Source organism: Jaculus jaculus, chromosome X, assembly GCF_020740685.1.
Source record: "Jaculus jaculus isolate mJacJac1 chromosome X, mJacJac1.mat.Y.cur, whole genome shotgun sequence".
Classification (NCBI taxonomy): Eukaryota; Metazoa; Chordata; class Mammalia; order Rodentia; family Dipodidae; genus Jaculus; species Jaculus jaculus.
Window position 1 is genome coordinate 8,931,608 of NC_059125.1, and position 24,071 is coordinate 8,955,678.

The following is a 24,071-nucleotide window of genomic DNA, read 5'->3' on the forward strand; positions in this document are numbered from 1 at the left end:
ATTGAGGCCAGAGAAACAATATGTAGAGTTTATCAATTTGCCACATCATTTTAGGCCATTAAATTTTTGTGGTTGACTTGTTTTAATTTTGTAATTTGCTGCTATAAATTTAGTCTTAAATTACTTCCTGAGGTACTTAGTTCACTCAGAGATGACACAGACATTTATTTGTTCATGAAAGTTCTTTCAAGTGTCATCATCAGAGGCTGAGTCAGGAGTGACCCACAATTTGAATTTTGTTTTGTAAGTTTGTTTAGAGCATGTCCACAGGCCTCTTGATGATCATCCAGCCAAACAATGGTCAGATAACTTAGTGGTACCCTTTGTCAAGTACATTTGTAATTGACTGGATATTTGAAGGGAAATGGCAAGAGCAGCTGTGGCCTTAGTTACAGCCACAGTTATGGATGTGACTGTAAGGATGATTGACATATCAACTTGTTTTTATTTCTTTACTAATGGCTGATATCAATTACTGCATAGTTTATAGAGTTGGGCTCTGGATCAGAGTAAAGGATATAAAAAAAGAACTTAATATAGAGAGCTATTTTACTTTTTATGAGTAATATGTAACTCAAAATCACTGTGATACAACTTGTGAGAAAAAAAAAAATATTAGGGTTTCAGGGGTTCCTATGCTTTTAGGGATCTTTAACTTCAGTTTACCAAAATTTTACTGACACTCCATGTGGGATGCTTATCATAAAGAAGGGTGTTGAGAGTAGAATTCATGATAAATCTTTCTGGAGGTGGTCTGATATTCATTCAGCTAGTTGAGTTTTGGAATTTGGGTACAATGATGGCAGTGACAGATGGTGGCAAAGCTCCACTGTATGAAATAGAATCTAAAATTTCTATAAAGACAAAACAGCAAGACATCTTTTTTACCAGGTTCAATGATGAGTGGGGCCTTGCTACTTATGTCCATCTATTACTTTTTTAATATGAAACATTTTTGGAGAAGTAAAATTAAAAATAAATAAGACTGTATATTCGTTCTTGGGAAATTATAGGATCCTCTACATTCCTACCCCATTTGTTTAAGTTGACATGAAATAGACCATTAGGTTGTTTATAATGGATTTGTAGGTAGGATATAAGGAGTTTTAAATCTGTGGACAATCCTAATGATCATTGAAAGTTTTGTAATCCAGTGAACTATAAGTAGGTCTATTATTTACTTTCAGGTTTTGAGGTTGGTTTCTAGGAAAGCAATAGCTCATAAAGTGTATTTTTGTCATGTTAATTCACACATTTAGACTGATATGTGACATGCGTAGATTGTGGTAGATAATGTGTCAAAAGACATAAATATTTATTAATTTCCTGAGGAGTCTTTAATTATAATTATGTCTATTTGACAATATTGATTACTAGAAAGGCATTTTTAGGAAGAGGTGAGATTATGATTGTTTTGTGTATAAACATATGACTACATGCTTAAAATCAGACTAAACATCCATAAAACATATGTGACATTTTGGTAGAATTTAGCATATTTAGATGGACTTCTGGCATGCATGGATCCTGCTAGATAATTTGTCATTATATTTTAATATATTTTAATACACTGATACATAATGAATTATGTCTATTTGACAATGTTGATTACTAGAAAGGCCTTTTGGGGAAGAGGTTGAATTATGATTGTTTTCTGCTTTAACATTATAAACATATAGATATATATTTACTTACATATTTTTAAATTATCGTTATTTAAATAATTTAAAATATTTCATATGTATATATGTTTAACTTTTATATCATTTGTAGGCTTGATAAAGATCCTGTGTAAGCAACTTTTAAATTTTAGGTTCTTAATCATTGTTAACATAATAGAAAATTACACAGTAACACCTGAAGACCTTTTTATTAAATCTCTTATTGAATTTTATTAAATATCTTATTGATTTTTAGTACTTGAAACTATAGGAGTATTTGAAATATCAAAACTGAGACAGTCACAACAGTAAAACTTTGATTATGTTTGATTATATATATTAACAAATTAAATCATTTTGGTATTAACATTATTTATTCTGGAGAGAAACATTAAGTAATTAATGTGCTGTGACCTGGAGGCATCTCGTTTATGAAAGTAAATTCCTTATTTATTTATCATTTATTTATTTGAGAAAGTGAGAGAACGAGGGAGACAAAGAGAGTGGCTGTGCCAGGACCTTCAGCCGCTGCATAGGAACACCAGACGCTTGCACCACTTTGTGCATCTGGCTTACATGGGTCCTGGCAAATTGATCCAGGGTTATTGAACTTAGGCACTTAGGCTTTGCAGGGAAACACCTTAACCATTAAACTATTTATCCAGCCCTAAATTTATGTTTTTAAACTATGACAACTACAGTGGATTTTAGTTATGATATTTGGAGTTATGTGTACATTCATGGTAATTGCATTGGTTATATATAGATTTTACAATTATAATTTTCAGATAATTCTATAATGCATTTTGTAAATAGGATATAATGACTTTTAAATCTATTGATAATCCCAATGTTTGTAGTGAACTATAAGTAGATCTATTATTTGCTTTCAGTATTTGAGGTTTCTTTTTAGGAAGGCAATATCCCAAGTTTTTTAAATCATGTAAATTTGCATATTTAGATTGATATATGACATACATAGATCATGCTAGATAAAGTGTTGGCAGGTTCATCAATGAATTTAATTTATTAATGGGTTATTAATTATATCGATTTGAAAATGTTGATTACTAGAAAAGCCTTTTTAGGAAGAGGTGGAATTAGGATTGTTTTTACCTTAATATATTAAATATATAATACATATTGAAAGCTTTGCTATTACTGAAAAAATTTAAACATTTTTTATTTACATATGATTTAAATTTTTGATGATTTGTGTAATTCATTTGGGTTTTCTGTAAATAGATTTAAACTTTTAAATTTATTTAAAGTCAGTATAAAATTAGAGAACCACCTAAAATCTATTTTATTAAATATCATATAGAGTTTTAGAATGTATATTATTCAATTATTTCCAATGATAGGAATGTTTTAAGATATTAATCCTGAGACAGTCACTTAAATAAAATTTTGTTTAAGACTGGTTATATATATCTTAACAAATTAAAATATTTTGGCTCTAAAATGATTTAATCTTGTGAGAAATACATTAATTAAACTGATGCACATTGTTGACATTTTGTTTGTCCAAGTAATTTTGTTTTTCATTTATGTCTACTAAAATTGATTTTATCTACAGTATAAAGCTGTTTATATGTACATGGTATTAGCATTGTTTATAAACAACAGATTAAAGAATTGTAATTTCATTTAATGTGTTAACATAGTAATTAGGGTTATCTTACAATGTGAGGTTTTTACTATTATTATTTGATTTAAAACAAAGGTATAATGTTTAAAATCATGCTGTTCTTATATAAAACATACCTGACAAACCTATTATTGGCCTTTTGGTAGAATTAACTTCATTTATATTTTGTTTTTATCTTCAAATAAGAGAATAAATTACTCTTAGAATTACAGCATTTTAGGAATGATATTTCTTTTCTTTTTTTTTTTTTTCCTTTTTTTTCGAGGTAGGGTCTCACTCTGGTCCAGGCTGACCTGGAATTAACTTTGTAGTCTCAGGGTGGCCTTTATCTCACAGCGATCCTCCTACCTCTGCCTCCCGAGTGCTGGGATTAAAGGCATGCGCCACCACGCCCGGCAGGAATGATATTTATTTGCATTTCTAAAATAAAAGTCAGTGAAAACAAATGTTGATTTTCAGACTTAGTTTCTCCAGTAGTAAAAGCCTGACATAGAAACACAGTTTTTATTTATGACTGTTAAAATAGATGAAATTTAGATATGATATTCAAGGGTTTATGTATAAGTATATTAGAATTGTGTATAAAAACAGAAGTTAGTGTTATAAATTAATTTATTTTGACTCAGGAATTCAGGCTTGTTTAGCACTTGGAATTTTGAAAAATTTTTTATACTATTATACTAAGTTATAATGATTGAAATTAAAATTTCCTGTAAAATTGAAAAGTTTGTTTATATAGAAGCAAAATCCCATAATGTGTAATCTTTTAATTATGTTAATTAGCATATTTATGACTGACATGTAGTCTGCATGGATCACGCTAGATGACATGTTGATAGATTCATGAGTCTATTTTATTTTGCTGAGCACTTATTAATTACTAGAAAGAACTTTTCAAACAGAGGTTGAATTGTGATTGATTTTGTCTAGATATTTCAAAAATATATAAATATATATTTACTTATAAATTTTGAAATCCTTGCTATAAAATTTTATAATATTTTATATTTATATGAGTTTAAATTTTCTAACATTTATGTCAGTTATTTATGTCTTTTTTTTGTTTTGTTTTGGTTTTTGAGGTAGGGTCTCACTCTAGCCCAGGCTGACCTGGAATTCACTACAGAGTCTCAGGGTGGCCTCGAACTCACAGCAATCTTCCTACCTCTGCCTCCCGAGTGCTGGGATTAAAAGTGTGTGCCACCACTCCCGGCATTTATGTCTTTTGTAAATTGGTTTAAGTGTTAGGTTTCTTTTACTCATTTGTAACTTAGTATAAAATTACAGAGAACCATCTAAAGATCTTTTAATTAAATGTTTATTTTTACAAATGCTAATTATTTTAAACTGTAAGAGTGTTTTGAGATGTCAAAGCTTTTTAATTTGCTGTAAATTCTATTTTTACTATTTTATGATATATATTTTAAAAAATTGAAATATTTCTGTATTCAAATTATTTATTCCTGAGAGAAATATATCATAATTAATTTGATGTACACTAGATGCACTTTGTTTATAAAGGAAAATTATGCTTTTTATTTATATATTTATTTACTAGAGAGAGAGACAGAAAGAAAAAAATCAGACAGAGAATTGGCATGCTAGGTCCTTTAGCCACCTTGTGCATCTGGCTTACGTGGGCCCTGAGAATTGAACTTAGGTAATTGAACTTGGGTTCATAGCCTTCAAAGGCAAATGCCTTAGTCACTAAGCTACCTCTCCAGACCTAAGTTTATGTGTTTGATATATGACTGTTAAAGTGGATTTTAGTTATGATATTTGCAGTCTTACGTGTACATCCATGGTTTTTAATTTGCAGTAATATTTTTAACCTAGGAATTGGGATTATCTTAGTATATGAGGTCTTTATTATTATTATTTCAATGTGATTGTTATTATTTTAGAACAAATGTTATAATGATTAAAACAAGATCATGATATAAAACTTACATGATAAACCTAGTAATGATCATTTTGTATAATTTGAATCATTTAGATTTTGTTTTTATCTTTGAACAAGAGAGGAAATTGATTGCTTTTACAATTATAGCCTTTTAGATATATTTAATAGTAGCTTTTTAAAAGAAAAGTCAGTAAGACAAAATAAAATTTGATTTTAAGGCAGTTTCTCTAGTAGTAAAAGCTTGACACAGAATAATAGTTAACTTGATTGGGTATTTTTTTTTTTTTACTTTATATACAACTGCTCTGAGTAAGTTAGCATCAGTGAATTGAATTTTAATTTTCATATAATGAGATATAATAATATAAACAAATATATTCACCTATTAAAACCTGAGCAGCTGGATTCTGGTAGTGGCTGTGGGCAGGCAGCTGCTGGGGGCACTCAGAAGTTGAGATAGGGTGATCACGGTGAGTTTGGGAGCTGCCTGGGCTACAGAGGTAGTTCCACATCCACCTGTGCTAGAGTGAGACTCTGCTTCTACACAAGGCAGTCATTTTTTAGATATCAGAATTGAGATGGTCACTTAAAGAAAATCATGAGTAAGGCTACATATACCTTAAAGTTGTTTAACTTAAAATTATTTAACTTTGAGATGAATATATACTAATTAATATGATGTACATTAGAAATATTTCTTTTAAAAAACTTTTATTTTAAGTTTTTGAATGGTATTTTAAATAATTTTTAAATTAAAATACAAGAAGTTTAGATATGATAGCCAAATGTGTAAGTATATGTGGCATTTGCATTGTTTATAAAACAGATTTTAGTTTTATAACTTGGAGCTAATTTATTTTGACCCAGGAATTCAGTTTATTTTGGCAATGGAATATTAGAAAAATTTAAGGACAAATTTCTCTTGAAGGGACTAAAATCTAAAAGTAACACAAAAAACTGAGTCAGAATGATGACAGTGGCAGACGATGTTAAGATCTGACTAGACTAAACGGAATCCCTAAGGTTCCGGTTAACAAAAAACTGCAGCATGTACCTTTCCAAGGTATAACAGTGAGTTGGGCCTTGCTGTTTATATTCATCTATTACATATTTTATGAAATAAAGTTTTTGGGATAGGAACTTTTTTAAAATTTTAAGAACATATATTTACTTTGGGGCAATTATATGATCCTTTGTACTGCCGCCCCCTCCGTTTGTTCTTTATGTTGACTTGAAGTAGACCATGAGTTTGCTTATAATGGATTTCCTAGGGAGGATATAAGGAATTTTAAATCTGCTGACAATCCCAACGTTTATAGAAAGTTTTGAAAACCAGTGAACTATAAGTAGGTCTATTATTTGTTTCAAGGATTTCAGGTTGGTTTTAAGGAAGGCAATAGTCCATAATGTTTTTTTAATTATGTTAATTATGTTAGCATATTTAGACTGAGAGTGGCACACACAGATTATGCTAGATAATGTGTCAATAGACTCATACATAAATTTTCATTTACTGAGGGTTTATTAATTCTATTTGACAATGTTGATTATTAGAAAGGTCTTTTTAAGAAGAGGTGGAATTATGATTGTTTTGAACTTAATATTTATGTGTGTGTACATGGTTGTGCTATTAACTTTTTTTTTTTTTTTTGGTTTATCGATATAGGGTCTCACTCTACCTCAGGCTGACCTTGAATTCACAATGTAGTCTCAGGGTGACCTTGAACTCATGGTGATCCTCCTACCTCTGCCTCCCAAGTGCACCTCAACGCCTGGCTGAGTATTAACTTCAAAATACTTTTATATAGATGCCTTCAAATTTTAAATTTTATATTTCTGTGATTTATTTAGATATTTGTAAAATTTAAAAAATTTTTAATTTATTCATTTTTAACTGGGTATAAAATTACAGAGAATCATCTAAAAGTTTTCTTCAGTTAAATGTCTTATACATATTTAGAGTGTTAACTATTTCCATCAATAGTAGTATTTGGAGATATCAAAACTGAGGCAGTCAATAAAATAAAATATTGATTAAGAATGATACTATATATATGTAAATATATATATATATAAATATATCTTAATAAATTAAAACATGTTGGATTTAAAATTACTTAATCTTGAAAGAATTATAGTTATTAATTTGATGTGCATTGTAGGCATTTTGCTTATCAAAGTAGATTTATGTTTTTAATCAATGATTTTAAATTGGATTTGATTTATGATACATAGCAGTTTATGTGTACATGGGATTAGCATTGTTTATAAGCAACAGATTTTAACATTAAAATTTCATTTATTTTTTAACATAATAGGAATTATCTTAGAATATGGGTTTTTTATTATTATTATTTTCTTTTACTGGCAGCTTCCATAATTATTGACAATAAACTATGGTAATTTCCTCCACCACTTTGCCTTTGCAACTCTACTCTGCATCATATTCACTTATCCTCTCAATTGGTCTCTTATGTTGATGTGATCATCTTTTCCTCCTATTATGATGGTCCTGTGTAGGTAGTGTCAGGCACTTTAAGGTCATGGATATCCAGGCCATTTTGTGTCTGGAAGAGTGCATCTTATACAATCATACCCTTCCTCTGGCTCTTACATTCTTTCTGCCACCTCTTCCACAATGGACCAAGAACATTGGAAAGTGTCATAGGGATATTAGAGTGCTCAGCACTCCTCTGTCACTACTTCTCAGCACTATGGTGCCTTCTGAGTCATCCCAAGACCACCATCATCTGAAAAGAGAAGCTTCTCTAACCAAAAGTGACAGTAGCATTAAGACATGGGTATGAACATTAAGAGAAGTGTTCACCAGGCAGTTTGGTGAGCATAGCACATACATTTAACCAGACACCAGCACGTGTTACTTGCTAGGGCTCCTGACTACCCCAATCATAGTTTTCAGTATCAGGCATGTATTCTCTCCCACGGAGTGAGCCTCCATTCCAATTAGAGAGCGGTTGGTTTTCCACTTAACAGACATGCCACTGTTGCACCCATTAGCGCATTTGGCCTGGCTGGCCCTTCTGTTGTTTATCTCCACTGGTGATTTCTCTCCCCCATGGAATTCCATGCAGCATTGCTTTTTCCAGTTTTCTGTAAGATGGTTTACACAGATGAGGTTTTTAGCTCAGCTCCAACAGGATTTCTCAGTGACCTTGTAGCACTAGAATGTGAAGTCTTCAGCAACAGGGTCTTTCCAGCCTTTCCTGGTGGGAAACCAAGAGCCTCGGCAATGGCCGGTAATGTTTTGGGGGCCTCAGGGACCTCCTGGCCAACAACTCACTGGAAGGTATCCCATCCCTGGCACTGAACATTTTCTAGTGACAATCTATGGCTTCTGGCTGTGCCATTCAATGCCCAAAAAGTAAGTTTCCATATGACTTATTCATACCCTCAGACAACAAAACTTATAAAGACTAAAATCAGACTATTCTCATATAAAACATTCATGGTAAACCTAATATTGATCATTTGGTAGAATTAAGATCATTTATATTTTGTTATTATCTTCGAAAAGAGAGGAAATTACTGTTAGAATTATACCCTTTTAGATAAATTTAGTTGTACCTTTCTGAAAGAAATGTCAGTGAAAACAAATTTTGATTTTGAGATTCAATTCCTCTAGTAGTAAAATTTCGACATATAAAACACAGCTAATTTGAAAAACCATTGTAAAGTTTGTTTATCAACTCTTATGAGTAAATTAACATAAATTATTTGATTATCATAAAACATGATCATCTATTGAAACCCAAGCAGCTGGATTATGGCAGAAGCTGTGGTCAGACAGTTGCTGGAGGCATTCAGAAGCTGAAGTAAGAGGATTACCATGAGTGTGAGGCTAACAGATCTACAGAGGGAGTTCCAAATCTGCTTGTGCTAGAGTAAGACTCTGCTTTTAAAAACACAGTCTTATTTTAGATATCAGAATTGAGATAATCACTTAAATAAAATATTGATTGAGCTTTTATCTTTATAAAGTTGTTCTGATTAAACCTTCAGGGATAAATATATATAAATTAATCTCATGTGTATTATAGGTATTTTTAATATAAAACAATTTTAGGTTATTATTAAATTAGATGAAATTGAGATATGATATCCAGGGCTAATTTTTAAGTGGTATTAGCATTTTTTAATATAAAAAGATTTTTTTTTTTGTTTTATGAGGTAAGGTTTCACTGTAGCCCAGGCTGACCTGGGATTCACTATGTAGTCTCAGGGTGGCCTCGAACTAATGGCGATCCTCCCACCTCTGGCTCCTGAATACTGGGATTTAAGGTGTGTGCCACCACACCTGGCTTAAAAACAGATTTTAATGTTATAAATAAGAGTTAATTTATTTTGACCCAGGAATTTGGTATTTTGGCACATGGAATGTTTGAAAATTTTTTAGGGCCAAAATTTTACTGACTGAAATCAAATTACTGTATAAAATTGAAAGGTTTGTTTTTAGAGAAACAATAGCCTATAACATGTGTTTTATTTTAATTATGTTAATTAGCATATTTAGACAGACTGGAGGCATTCATGAACCATGGTAGATAATATGTTGATGGATTCATAAACTCATAAATATATTTAATTTAATGAGGATTTTTAACCATGTCTATTTGACAAGCTTAGTCATCATTAATACATGGATATGAACAGTAACAGAAGTGCTTGCTGGGCAGCTTGGTGAGTATTCCATATACCTTTAGCCAGACAAAAGCAGATGTTACACCCCTAAGGCTCATGACTACTCCTGCCTTAGGTTTTCAGTATCAGGCATGTATTCCCTCCCATGGAGCGGGACTCTATTCCAATTATAGAGCGGTTGGCTTCCACCAAAACAGACATGCCACTATTGCACCTGTTGGTTCATTTGTCCTGGCTGGCCAAACGTAGAGCTTCCAGTATCCACTGTTGTTTATCTCCACTGGTGATTTCTGTCTCTCCCATGGAATTTTATGCAACATAGCTTTTCCACCTTTCTATCATTTCTTTACACAGAGGAGATTTTCCATTCAGCTCAAGCAGGATCTCTCAGTAACCTTGCAGCATGACTATGTGGGTCTTCAGCAATAGGGTCTTTCCAGCTATTCCTGGTGGGAAACCAAGAGCCTCGGCAATGGCCTGTAATGTTTTGGGGGCCTCAGGGACCGCCCTGGCCAACAACTCATTGGAAGGTATCCCATCCCTGGCACTGAAAAAATTTCTAATGACAATCTATTACTTCTGGCTGTGCCATTGTCCAAAAATGTAGGTTTCCATATTGTTCATACCCTCAGAGAACAAGTTATGCTTAGTAAAGCCAGACTGTTCTCATATAAAGCATACATCCTAAACCTAGTATTGATCATTTGGTAGAATTAGCATCATTTAAATTTTGTCTTTATCTTTGAATAAGAGGGGAAATTATTTTAAAATTTATAGCCTTTTAGATATGTTTAATTGTACCTTTCTGAAAGAAAGGTCACTAAAAGCAAATTTTGCTTTTAAGAATTAGTTTCTCTAGGATTAAAATTTTGACATAGAAACAGAGTTAATTTGATTAGCCATTGTAGAGTTTGTTTATCTAACTGTTATAAGTAAATTAACATCAGCTATTTGATTTTCAAGAAAAATAATCAGTATTGAAAACTGAGCAGCTGGATTATGGGCGAAGCTGTGGTCAGACCGCCACTGGGGGCACTCAGAAGCTGAGGTAGGAGCTTTGCCATGAGCCTGAGACTGACCAGGGCTACATTTTTAGTTCCAATTCTGCCTGTGATAAAGTGAGACTCTGCTTTTAAAAAATCAGTGTTATTTTAGATATCGGAGTGGAGGCAATCACTTAAACAACATCTTGATTGAGACTTTACCTTTAATAAAGTTGTTTTGCTTTAACCTTCAGGTATAAATATATATTAATTAATCTTATGTGTATTGGAGGTATTAATATAAAGCAACTTTATGTGTTTGTTTATGACTATATAATTAGATGAACTTTAGATATGATATCCAAGGTTTATGTTTGTGTGGTATTAGCATTTTTATACAAAAAATTAAATTATAAAAAAAGAGTTTATTTTGACCCAGGAATTTGGATATTTTGGCACATGCAATGTTGGATGCATTTTTAGAGGACCTAAGTTATAGTGATTGAAATAAAAATTTAGTATAAAATTGAAAGGTTTGTTTTCAGAGAGTTAATAGGCCATAATATGTGCTTTTTAAAATCATGTTACCTAGCATATTTTGACTAACATTTAGCACACATGAATCATGATAGATAATGTATTGACAGACATGTATTTATTTTAATTTCCTGAACGGTTACTAATTATAATGTCTATTTCACAGTGTTGATTACTATAACTGCCTTTTGAGAAAAAGGATAAATTATGATTACTTCTTCCTCAATATTATAATATATATTTAGTTATGAATATATTTTGAAAGTCAATTTAAAAACCTTTAAATATTTACATCTGTGTCTTATATTTTGTAGTATTAGAATAATTTAGATGTTTTGTAAACATGGTTAAGCTTTTTAGTTCATTTTTAACTTAGTATAAAATTACACAGAACCCTCTATTAGTCCTTATTTAAAATATCTCATTAATTTTTAGAATGCTAATAATTTAAGTATTTTAACCCATGGGAGTGTTTTCAGATATCAAAACACAGTCACTTCAATAAAAATTTGGTTAAGACTGATTACATATGTTAACAAATTAAAACATTTTGGGTTTAAATGTACTTCAACATCTCACACAGAGTAACTTCATGTAAACAGGAATCATTTTGTGTATCAAACAATTTTATATTTTTAATCCATGACTATTTATTAATGTGATTTTAGTTATGATATTTCACAATGTATGTGTGCAAGGAATTAGCATTATTTATAAACAAGAGCATTTAATATTAATTTTCACTGAATTATTTTGAACTAGGAATTAAGCTTACTTTGGACTATGGGGCCTTTATTATTATTATTATTTCATTATTATTATCATTATTCATGAAGAAATATAAGTCAAACCATATTATTATTATTTTTTTTTTTTAGGTTTTTCAAGGTAAGGTCTCACTCTAGCTCTGGCTGACCCAGAATTAACTCTATATTCTCAGGGTGGCCTCAAACTCATGGCAATCCTCCTTCCTCTGCCTCCCGAGTGCTGGGATTAAAGGCGTGTGCCACCATGCTTGGCTTCAGATTATTCTTATATAAAGTTACATGACAAATCTACTAATGAACATTTGCTAGAATTAGAATGATTTAGATATTTCATCTTCTTTTTATTTATTTTAGGCACTTTTATGGAGTAAAAATTTTAGTAAATTATGTATGTGGGGGCCTCGGGGTTATTTCCACAACCAGAGTTCAGCACACATGGCCTCATGGCAGCCAGAATGCTCAAGTAACCTTTTTTAGCTCACATAAGACACGGTCTCACAAACTCTGTGTTGACACATGACACATGAGAAGCCATCCATAAAACAAAACATGATATATTAGAATGTCTTTAAATCCTATTTTGCTTCTTCTTATACTGCCCATTGACAACTTTTATATTTTATTGTTTAATCATTTTATCTCTGTAAAAAATTTTAGATAACAAAAACTTAGTCATCTAAATCAAAGTCTTGTTATCAGACATCATATTGATTTCTGTATATCTTTTTATTAGCAATTTCCATATATAAATTAGTTTTTATACTTAACTTAGAATTTTGATATGATTTTCTTTTGAATACTATTATTAAGGAATAGCAATCAACTTGACTTTATAATGTATGTGTGTAGCTATATATTTTCACCTGTACTATTTAGTGTAAAACTCATGAAGAAGGTTAAAACAATTCATATATAAATGAATATAAAAAAAGAAGAACACAGTAAGTGTCTCAATCCTTTGTTACTTTGAATCTATGGAATGACAAGAATTTAAGGAAAAATGTTGCTCACAGTCTCAGATAAACTGTTATTTCTTTGATCAGAATTGCTATATTAGTTTTGATTTTCACTTTGAACACAAGAGAAAATGAATTACTTTAATAATTATAGGATTTTAGATATAATATTTAATAATAGCTTTATGAAAGCCAGTAATAAACATATTTTTGGTACTAAAGGCTTAACTTAGAAACATAGTTAATGTAATGAAGCATTTTAAACTAAGTTTATATACATGTTCTGAGTAAATAGCCATCAGGGAATCAATTTTTAACTTCAATATAATGAGATATAGTAATATAAACCAATCTACTAGCATATTATAAAAGTTAAAACTGAATTATATGTACAACATCATATAACAAATTGAAATATTTTTGTGTGGTGTTCTTAAATCCAAAGCAGGTTCTAGTTAAATATTAATTTAAGCAGATGGATTTTGGTCAGGTTTAGATTAAATATTTGTGGACAGGTTGCTGAGGGGGGCACATGGGGGAGTTTGATAGTTTTGTGATCATAGAGAAAGTAAGTTACATTTCTTAAAAACAGGGGGAGTCCTGGAGTTGTTTATTCTGGAATGATTTAATCTCTAAGATTCAGGTATAGGGGAAAAAAAAAAAACTCTTAGCAACCTTTTTTTACCCCAGAAGGTGCTGTTTGGTCTCCAAAGAGTTATTAACATTATGATAACAGCAGCAGCAGCAGAAGGGGAGTGTCCTGGTAAAATTTATTACTGCTGTTATTTGGCCCAGTGCCTGGGTCCATGTTTCTGACATACGGTAGTGGAGATTACAAGACTGTTCAAACCAATATGTAGTTATCTACAGAGAAAGGGGGTCTTGTGGGAAAGTAGAAGTGAGCAAAGTTTGAGGGACAACAGAATGCAATTGGAGGAGGTCATGATCAAAATATACTTTGTAAATGTATGAAAGCTGTCAATAAAAGCTAAAAATTACTGTGAACCATATCACCGTGACAGACACTGTGAACACTTCTTGGATCCCTGGGTCCACTTCTGTGATGACTTGCATACAATATACATCTGCCATAATACCTGAAGGTCAAGGCTGTTAGGGACATATTCAGGTTTTAACCATGAATGTGTGAAAAAGCAGGTGAATTATAAGCCTACCAGATAGGATCCTCTTTTGTTTCTATAAAAATCAGGACATACTGAATGAATAGGTTGTCACTTCAAATATAGACACTGGGGGAAATCTTCTCAGAAACATGCAAACCAATGTCTAACCAATGGGCTAGACACTGAGTCCTCATAAAATGCATATCTTACATCAGATGGTCTTCTACTTCATCACATGTGTAAGGAGGAGGAAGGCTGTATCATCAGTATGTTGTAGGTCAGTGTGGTTTCATGAAGGGAATGTAAGGGAAAATCATTACAATTTTTTGTCAGTAGCAGGTTATACTATCAGGCCTCTGATCAATTACCCTGCCGACTTCCATCATTAAAGGATACTGCATCTGTCCCTGGAAGTTCTGATGTCTCAGAAGTCTTCAGCCTTCAGGAGATTCTACCCATTCTTCACCTGAAATCTCAAAATAAATAATACTTACTACTGGCCTGATGGATCAACAACAGTGACAATGAACCTGAATAACATCAATCCCTCAAAATTCTCAAGTTCACCATAAATTCTCTGGCCATATAAATGATATGAAATCATATTAAAGAATGTGACACTGACAAGATAAGTTCTGATTGGAGCAAATCATAAAAACTAACTTCCAGTTAAGACAGTGGTGTAGGAACCACACCAACGAAGCCTAGGGAAGAAAAGGCAAAAAAAAAAACCCCAAAAACAGCAAAATATACTCTTCTACTAAAAAGTGAGGTGTATAAGAAATTACCTACGGCAGCAGAGAAGAAGGAGAGATTCAGAGTATCCAGAGCCCACATAGGTAGGCAGAAGTGCCCCCAACAGCGGTGGCACCAGGTCCATGGGGCCACAGCTGCAAGTCTCAGCTTGAGCCACAGGAAAAGCAAGGTGAGGGGATTTTCTCCCCACACTGGAGCTCTTTGCAAAATCAAGAAACATGGAGAACTGCAGCAAACAATGCAGGAGCAGATCACGAGGAAGAGCATCACATGGACCAGTGGGAGAACTAGAGCCACCACCCACAGCCTCCCCTCCCCCACCGTTTTCACAAGTGCCAGCAAGCACCAGAGACCAGGGGAAGGGAGATTACAGCACCCAACACTGGTGACCAGAGCAGCAATCCAATAACCGCAGCAGCCTACTTGAACCCACAGTGCACCAAAGAGGGACCCAAGCAGGAGAACAGCATAACTGAGAACACAATCATCCCAAAAGGTAACTGGGATTACACAGGGTCAGTACCCACCTAATAAAACTGGTATATAGCCCTGAACCAGAAGTGCTAATTGCACCTTCCATATCAAGATAAATTATATGTGTTAAATCTGATGGATGGTCATACTTTCCATTCTTAAATAAGCTATATTTTGGGCTTGTTATTCACTGCTGCTTGAGTTATAGTGGCTTTGCTTCCTCTTCTGTTGTACATTAGGGAAGGGTCTCACTTGGTCACAAACTGACTTGGAACCTTCAACAGACCAGAAATCTTAACCTCCTTGTTGACAAGATTAAGGGTGTGGGGCACCACACACCCTAAGGGACAGTGATATTGTTAGAGGATCTGTTTGTCATAATATCTACTCTTGCATAAACACTCTGTGCTGTTTTTCATTGAAAGTGTACATTGGGGCTGGAGAGATGGCTTAGCGGTTAAGCGCTTGCCTGTGAAGCCTAAGGACCCCAGTTCGAGGCTCGGTTCCCCAGGTCCCATGTTAGCCAGATGCACAAGGGGGTGCACGTGTCTGGAGTTCGTTTGCAGAGGCTGGAAGCCCTGGCATGCCCATTCTCTCTCTCTCCCTCTATCTGTCTTTCTCTCTGTGTCTGTCTCTCTCAAATAAATAAATTAATTAATTTAAAAAAAAAGAAAGTGTACATTGTTTAGTTAAAATTTGGAATTGGCCTGCCTTTTGTTCCACTCAGCCTACTTGAATACTCTCATAGCAGGCAAACCCAACACCTAGGGTCACTTTTGTACATACTCTGAGAGTCTTGACAGCCACACCTAGCACTGCAAAGCTCTTACCCTGAAGATATATAACACCAGATTGATTGATACATCTAATAATAATGCAGCTAACTAGAGAATCCAAGCATTAAATTAATCCAAGATGCAAAAATATATACATTATAACACAAGAAAGAGAAAAAATCAAGACAATTTAAATCCACCAAAAAGAATTAATGCATCAGAAATGACATCCAGTGAGAATGAGTTAGAGGAAATGCCTGAGAAAGATTTCAAAAGGATGATTATAAATATGTTCAAAGAAGTCAAAGAGGAAATCAAAAGAATGAAAGAGGAAATCAAAGGAATCAAATAAGACACAGGAAACCAATTTAATGCAATAAACAGGTCAATAATAGACATAAATAAGGTAATAGAAATAATAAAGAAAAACAGTCAGAATTACTAGCAATAAAGAACAAAGTTAATGAAATAATAAACTCAGTAGAAAATCTCACCAGTAGAGTGGATGAAGGAGATGACAGAATATCTAAGCTAGAAGACCAGGTGGCAGATCTCATACAGTCCAACAAAGAGAAAGACAAACTAACAGGAAAGTATGAATGGGAAATTGAAGATATTAGGGACACTATAAAAAGATCAAACGTAAGAATTAAGGGTATAGGAAAAGGAGAAGAATTTCATTCCAAAGGCATAGTAGGCATTTCCACAAAATCATAGAGGAAAAGTTCCCCCAAATTGGGAAAGAGGTGCCATTGCAGATACAGGAATCCTTTCGAACACTACCCAGACAAAACCTGCAAATAACCTCTTCTCGCCATATTATAATTAAACTACCAAACATACAAACCCAAGAAAATATATTGAAAGCAGTTAGAAAAATTAAGTTGCATAAAAAAGCAAGCCCATCAGGATCACAGTAGATTACTCAACACAAGCTTATAAAGCCATGGAGTGATGTATTCCAAGTTCTGAAAGATAACAACAGTAAACCAAGGTTAATTTACCCTTCAAAACTAGCCATTCAAATAGATGGAGATATAAGGACATTCCATTAAAAAAAAAGCAGGCTAAAGGAATATTTGAAGACAAAACCAGCTACACAGAAAATGCTTGAAAGAATCCTCCATGCTGAAGTGAAAGAAAACCACACATATAAGCAACCTGGAAAAAGCAAGCCATACTTAAATACTAGTTAATACTAGAAAGCAAAGGTAAAATGGGAAAAATTCCAAACAAATGGTAAAAATAAATACCCACCTTTTAATAACATCTCTATATCAATGGCCACAGTGCCCCAACCAAAAGACATAGGTCTGCAGACTGGGTTAAAAAGCAGGATCTTTCAATTTGTTGCCTCCAAGAAATCCACCTTTCTGCAAAGGATGGACACTATCTTAGGGCAAAAGATTGGAAAACAGTGTTTCAAGCAAATGAGCTAGAAAACAAGCAGAGGTTGCTATCCTAATATCTGACAAGGTAGACTTCAGTCCAACATTAGTTAGGAAAGATAAGGAAGGTCACTTTATATTGATTAAAGGCACACTCCAACAATCCTAAACATATATGCACCTAACTTGGGGGCTCCCAACTTTATCAAACAAACGCTATTAGAACTAAGGTAACAGATAACATCAAACACAGTAGTAGAGGGTGACTTCAACAACCCACTCATCAATTGGCAGGTCATCCTGGGAAAAAATGAACAGAGAAGCAACTGGATTAAATAAAGCCATAGAAAAAATGGGCTTAACAGATATATACAGGACATTTCACCCAAATACTGCAGAATATACATTCCTTTCAGCAGTACATGGAACATTCTCTAAAATAGTCCATATATTAGGATACAAAGCAAATATTAACAAATACAGGAAAACTGAAATAATTCCTTGCATTCTATCTGACCACAATAGAATTAAACTACAAATTAAAAGCAAGAAAAGCTATAGAGCATACACAAAATCATGGGTACTAAGCAATATACTACTAAATGATGAATGGTCAATGAAGAATTCAAGAAGGAAATAAAAAAAATTCATAGAGTCAAATGATAATGAGAACACCACATACCAAAACCTTTGGGACACAATGAAGGCAGTCCTAAGAGAGAAATTTATAGCTTTAAGTACCTATATTAAGAAATTAGAAAGGTCTCAGGTAAACAACCTAATGTTTCACCTAAAAGCCATGGAATAAGAAGAATAAGGCCAACTGAAAATCAGTAAGAGGAAAGAAATAATAAAGATAGGGCAGAAATTAATGAAGCAGGAACAAAAAAAGTCCAAAGAATCAATGAAACAAAGAGTTGGTTCTTTGAAAGGATAAAGGAGATTGATTAACCCTTACAAATCTGACCAAAAGAAAGAGAGAATAGACGCAAAATAATAAAATTAGAGATGAAAAACCAACATCACAACAGATATAAGAGAAGTTCAAAAAATCATAGAGACATACTATAAAAGCATATACTCTACTAAGTGTGAAAATCTGAAAGAAATGGATGTATTCCTTGATTTATATGATCAAACTAAGTTAAATCAAGATGAGATTAACCACTTAAATAGACCTATAACAAGTATAGAGATCCAAGCAGTTATCAAAAAATCTCCCAACTAAATAAAGTCCATGCCCAGATGGATTCACTACTGAATTTTACCAGACCTTCATGGAAGACATAACACCACTGCATCTTAAGCTTTTACATAAAATAGAAAAAGAAGGAATCCTACCAAACACCTTCTATGAAGCTAGCATCACCCTGATACCCAAACCAGGCAATAATAGAACAAAAAAAGAAAGCTAGATAGATACCAATCACCTTCATGAACATACAGGCAAAAATTCTCAACAAAATATTGGCAAACAGAATACAAGAATATATCAGAAAGATCATTCACCCTGACCAAGTAGGCTTTATCCCAGAGATGCAGGAATGGTTCAACATACACAAATCAATAAATGTAATACATTATATAAATGGAATGAAGGACAAAAATCACATGTTCATCTCATTAGATGCAGAAATAGCATTTGACAAAGTCCAATATCCCTTCATGATAAAAGTCCTACAGAGACTTGGAATAGAAGGAACATATCTCAATATAATAAAGGCTATTATAACAAGTCTACAGCCAACATATTACAAAATGGGGAAAAACTGGAAGTTTTTCCACTCAAATCAGGGACAAGACAAGGCTGTCCACTGTCCCACTTTTAATTAGCATAGAACTGGAAGTCTTAGCCATAGCAATAAGGCAAGGGACACACATAAAAGGGATACAAATTATAAAGGAAAAGATCAAGTTTTCATTATTTGCAGATGACATGATCCTATACATTAAGGTCTCTACCAGCAAACTGTTAGATCTGATAAGCACCTATAGCCTTGTAGCAGGATACAAAATAAATACACAGAAATCAGTAGCCTTCCTATATGCTAACAACAAACACACATAGGAAGAAATCAGAGAATCACTCCATTCACAATTTCATCAAAAAAATAAAGAAAGAAAATACCTTGGAATAAACCTAACCAAGGAAATGAAGGATCTCTATAATGAAAACTTTAAAACACTCAAGCGAGAAATTGCAGAAGACAGTAGGAAATGGAAAAACATCCCTTGTTCCTGGATTGGAAGAATCAATATTGTGAAAATGGCAATCTTACCTAAAGCAATCTACACATTTAATGCAATCCCCATCAAAATTTCAGTGGCATTCTTCACAGAAATAGAACAGTCAATACAAAAATTCATTTGGAATCACAAAAAAAATCTCAAATATCTAAACCAATATGGAGCAACAAAAACAAGGCTGGTGGTATCACCATACCTGATTTTAACCTACACTACACAGCCATAGTAACAAAAACAGCATGGTACTGGCACAAAAGCAGACACGTAGGTCAATGGAACAGAATAGAGGACCCAGATGCAAATACGGGTAGCTATAGCCACCTTGTATTTGATAAAAATGCCAAAAATACTCATGGGACAAAAGAACCTCTTCAGCAAATGGTGCTAGGAAAACTGGATATGTATCTGTAGAAGGATTAAAATAGATTCTTCTCTGTCTCCAAGTATAAGAATTAAGTCCAAATGGATTAAAGACCTTATCATCAGACCTGAAATTCTGAAACTGCTAGAGGAAAAAGTAGGAGAAACCCTTCAACATATTGGTCTTGGCAAAGACTTTCTGAATATAACCCCAATTGCTCAGGCAATAAAACCACAGATTAACCACTGGGACCTCATGAAATTACAAAGATTTTGTATGGCAAAGGACACTGTGAATAAAGCAAAGAGGCAACCTACATAATGGGAAAAATATCTTTGACAGCTATACATCTGATAGAGGATTAATATCTAGGATATACAAAGAATTCAAATACTTCAATAAGAAATCAAACAAGCTAATTAAAAAATGGGCTATGGAGCTAAATAAAGAGTTCTCAAAAGGAGAAGTACGGATGGCATATGAGCATCTAAAAATATGTTCTATATCCCTAGTCATCAGGGAAATGCAGATTAAAAATATGGTGAGATTTCATCTCACTCCTGTCAGATTGGCTACCATCATTAAAGCAAATGACCATAAATGCTGGTGAGGATGTGGAAGAAGAGGAACCCTTTTACACTGTTGGTGGGAATGCAAACTGGCTCAGCCATTATGGAAATCCATGTGGAGGTTTCTAAGACAGATAAAAATAGATATACTATATGACCCTGCTATAGAACTCCTAGACATATATCCTAAGGATTCATTTCATTACCTTATAGATACTTGCTCAGCCATGTTTATTGCTGCTCAACTCATAATAGCTGGGAAATGGAACCAGCCTACATGCCCCTCAACTAATGAGTGCATAGTGAAGATAAGGCACATTTATACAATGGAGTTGTACTCAGCAGTAAAGAGAAATGAAGTTATGAAATTTGCAGGAAAATGGATGGATCTGGGAAGGATTATACTAAGTGAGGTAACCGAGGCTCAGAAAGCCAAGCGTCTTTTATTCTCTCTCCTATGTGGATCCTAGCTATAGATGATTGGACTTCTGTGTGAGTAGGAAGAAATCTCAGTAGCAAAGGCCAATAAGCTAGAAAAGAGATATAAAGGGAAGAGAAAGGAAGGGGGGTACTTAACAGGATGGTATTATATATATGTAAGTAGAAGAATGGATTTACAGGGGTGAAAGGCCCAAAGTGAGGTCAGTGGAAGAGATTGAGTGAAGTAAAGGTGGAGGGAGAGCTAATCAAAATATAAGAGGATATAAATAAATCATATGGAAACCTACTTTTTTGGACAATGGAACATTCAGGAGCCATAGATTGTTGCTAGAAAATTTTCTGTGCCAGGGATTGGATACTTTCCAGTAATTTGTTGGCAAGGGACAGCTTGATGCCCCCAAAACATTATAGGCCATTGCTGATGCCCTGGTTTCCCACCAGGAATAGGTGGTAAGACTCTATTGCTGAAAACTCCACATACTTGGGCTGCAAGGCCACTGAGAAATCCTGCTGGAAGTGAGCTGAAGACCTCCTCCATGTAGACCAGCTGGCAGAAAGCTGGAAGAAGCCATTCTGCATGCAGTTCAATGGGAGAAAGAGAAATCACCAGTGAAGACACTCAACAGTGGATACTGCAAGCCTTATATTTGGCCAGCCAGGCCAAATGAGCTAATGGGTGCAATAGTGGCACATCTGTCATGGTGGAAACCAACTGCCCTCTAATTGGACTGGAGGCCCACTCCATGGGACAGAATACATCCCTGATGCTGAAAACTTAAAACAGGGGTAGATGTGAGCTCTAGGGGTAGGGGTATAGTGTCTGATGTAGTCTGGCTAAATGTATATGCTATGTGTATCAAACTGCCCAGTAAGCATTTCTCTTAATGCTCATACCTATATATTAATGCTACTCTCACATTTGGTAGATAATCTTCACTTTTCAGATGGCAGTGACCATGAGATGACTCAGAAGGCATCATGGTGCTGGAATGAAGTGACAGGAGTGCTCAGTACTACAATATCTCTATCACACCTTCCAAGGCTCAGGATCTATTGCATAAGAGGTGGCGGAGAGAATGTAAGCACTAAGGGAATGGTAGGACTCTTTAAAACATGCTCCCCCCAAACACAATATGGCCTGGATATCCATGACCTCACAGTGCCTGACACTACCTACATAAGACCATCATAATAGGAGGAAAAGATCATGACCTCAAAAGAAAAGAAAGACTGATTGAGATGGGGAGGGGATATGATGGAGAATGGAGTTTCAAAGGGGAATGTGGGGGGAGGGAGGGTATTATCATGGGATATTTTTTAAATCATGTAAGTTGTTAATAAAAAAATTGAAAGATAAAATAAACCACATGATGGAAGGTAAAGAATCATTAGGGGTAGTATTTTCATGTACCTATGAAGATGATCATCAAATATTCTGGGAAGTCATTCAGAATTCAACTGGCAATCCCTATAATATGTGCAATTTGACTCTTGAGGATGTCTTCATGGCACTGTGAGGTCTTCACTTTTCTCTAAGAAACACATTCAGAAACACCTTTTCAGAACTTGTGTCTCTATGCCTATGCACATTAATATACCTCAGGCCATGTAGCTACTCATGATCTAGCTCTTCTACCTGGATACTTGCAGTGGACCATGGACACAAACTTTTAATAGTCTCCTAACTCTCCAGAGACACCACCTATGAAATTCTACTACCCATGTAGTTGTTTGCTGTATACACATTTGTGGTAGTTTGAATAGATGGATTTCAATATATTCAGTGTTTTATTACTTTGTAATTTGCATCTGTAGCCAAATGGCTGGAGGCAGTGTCACTGGTTGGATCTTAAGGAGAGGTGGTGGGTTTGAGATTTCAAGCTAAAAATATGCAATGTGTGTCTACCTATAGTGCGTGAAGTGTGCTGTGCTGTATGGGTCTGGCTTTTTGATCGTGTGGATTCTCTCTCTCTGCCTAGTCCATTAAGAGCAGGCCAGCTTTTTATTCCATTATGGAACTTCCCCTGGATCTGTAAGCTTCAATATATATCCTTTCCTCCATGAATGTGGAAGCAGCAATATACCTAACAGCAATTTCCCATAAAAATCTTATTGTTAAGCAATATGCAGGGGAGTAATCAGTTTGTTATGTTACGTTACTCCTTATGCAAGTTAGATTCAATACTTATTTTAATGATTCTGGAGATTGGTTACATTGATATATTTCATAACTAGATTCTTTAGTATATTTTCATGGAGGAGGAAATAATGTAAAAAGTTACAGGTCAGAGAGAGAGAGTAGGAGACAGGAAGCTAGGAGAATATCCAAGTATAGGGAAACATTTCTGATGACCAATGTTAAAAGAGAAGAATAATTTTTGGATAAAGAAATCTATTTAGGTTGAAGTGAGATGTTTCTCTGAGACAAAATGTATCCAAGTGTTTAAAAGGAAGAATACAAAATTGTCAAACATAAACTTACTGCAGAAATACTGGGTAAGTCAGCTTGGTGGAAGATAAAATTTAAAGATGGTGAATGTTCAATATTTTAAGGCTTTTAAAATTTCTGTGGTCTGGGCTGGAGAGATGGCTTAGCGGTTAAGTGCTTGCCTGTGAAGCCTAAGGACCCCGGTTCAAGGCTTGGTTCCCCAGGTCCCACGTTAGCCAGATGCACAAGGGGGCGCACGCGTCTGGAGTTCGTTTGCAGTGGCTGGAAGCCCTGGCGCACCCATTCTCTCTCTCTCCCTCTACCTGTCTTTCTCTCTGTGTCTGTTGCTCTCAAATAAATAAATAAATAAATAAATAAATTAGGCCTCCG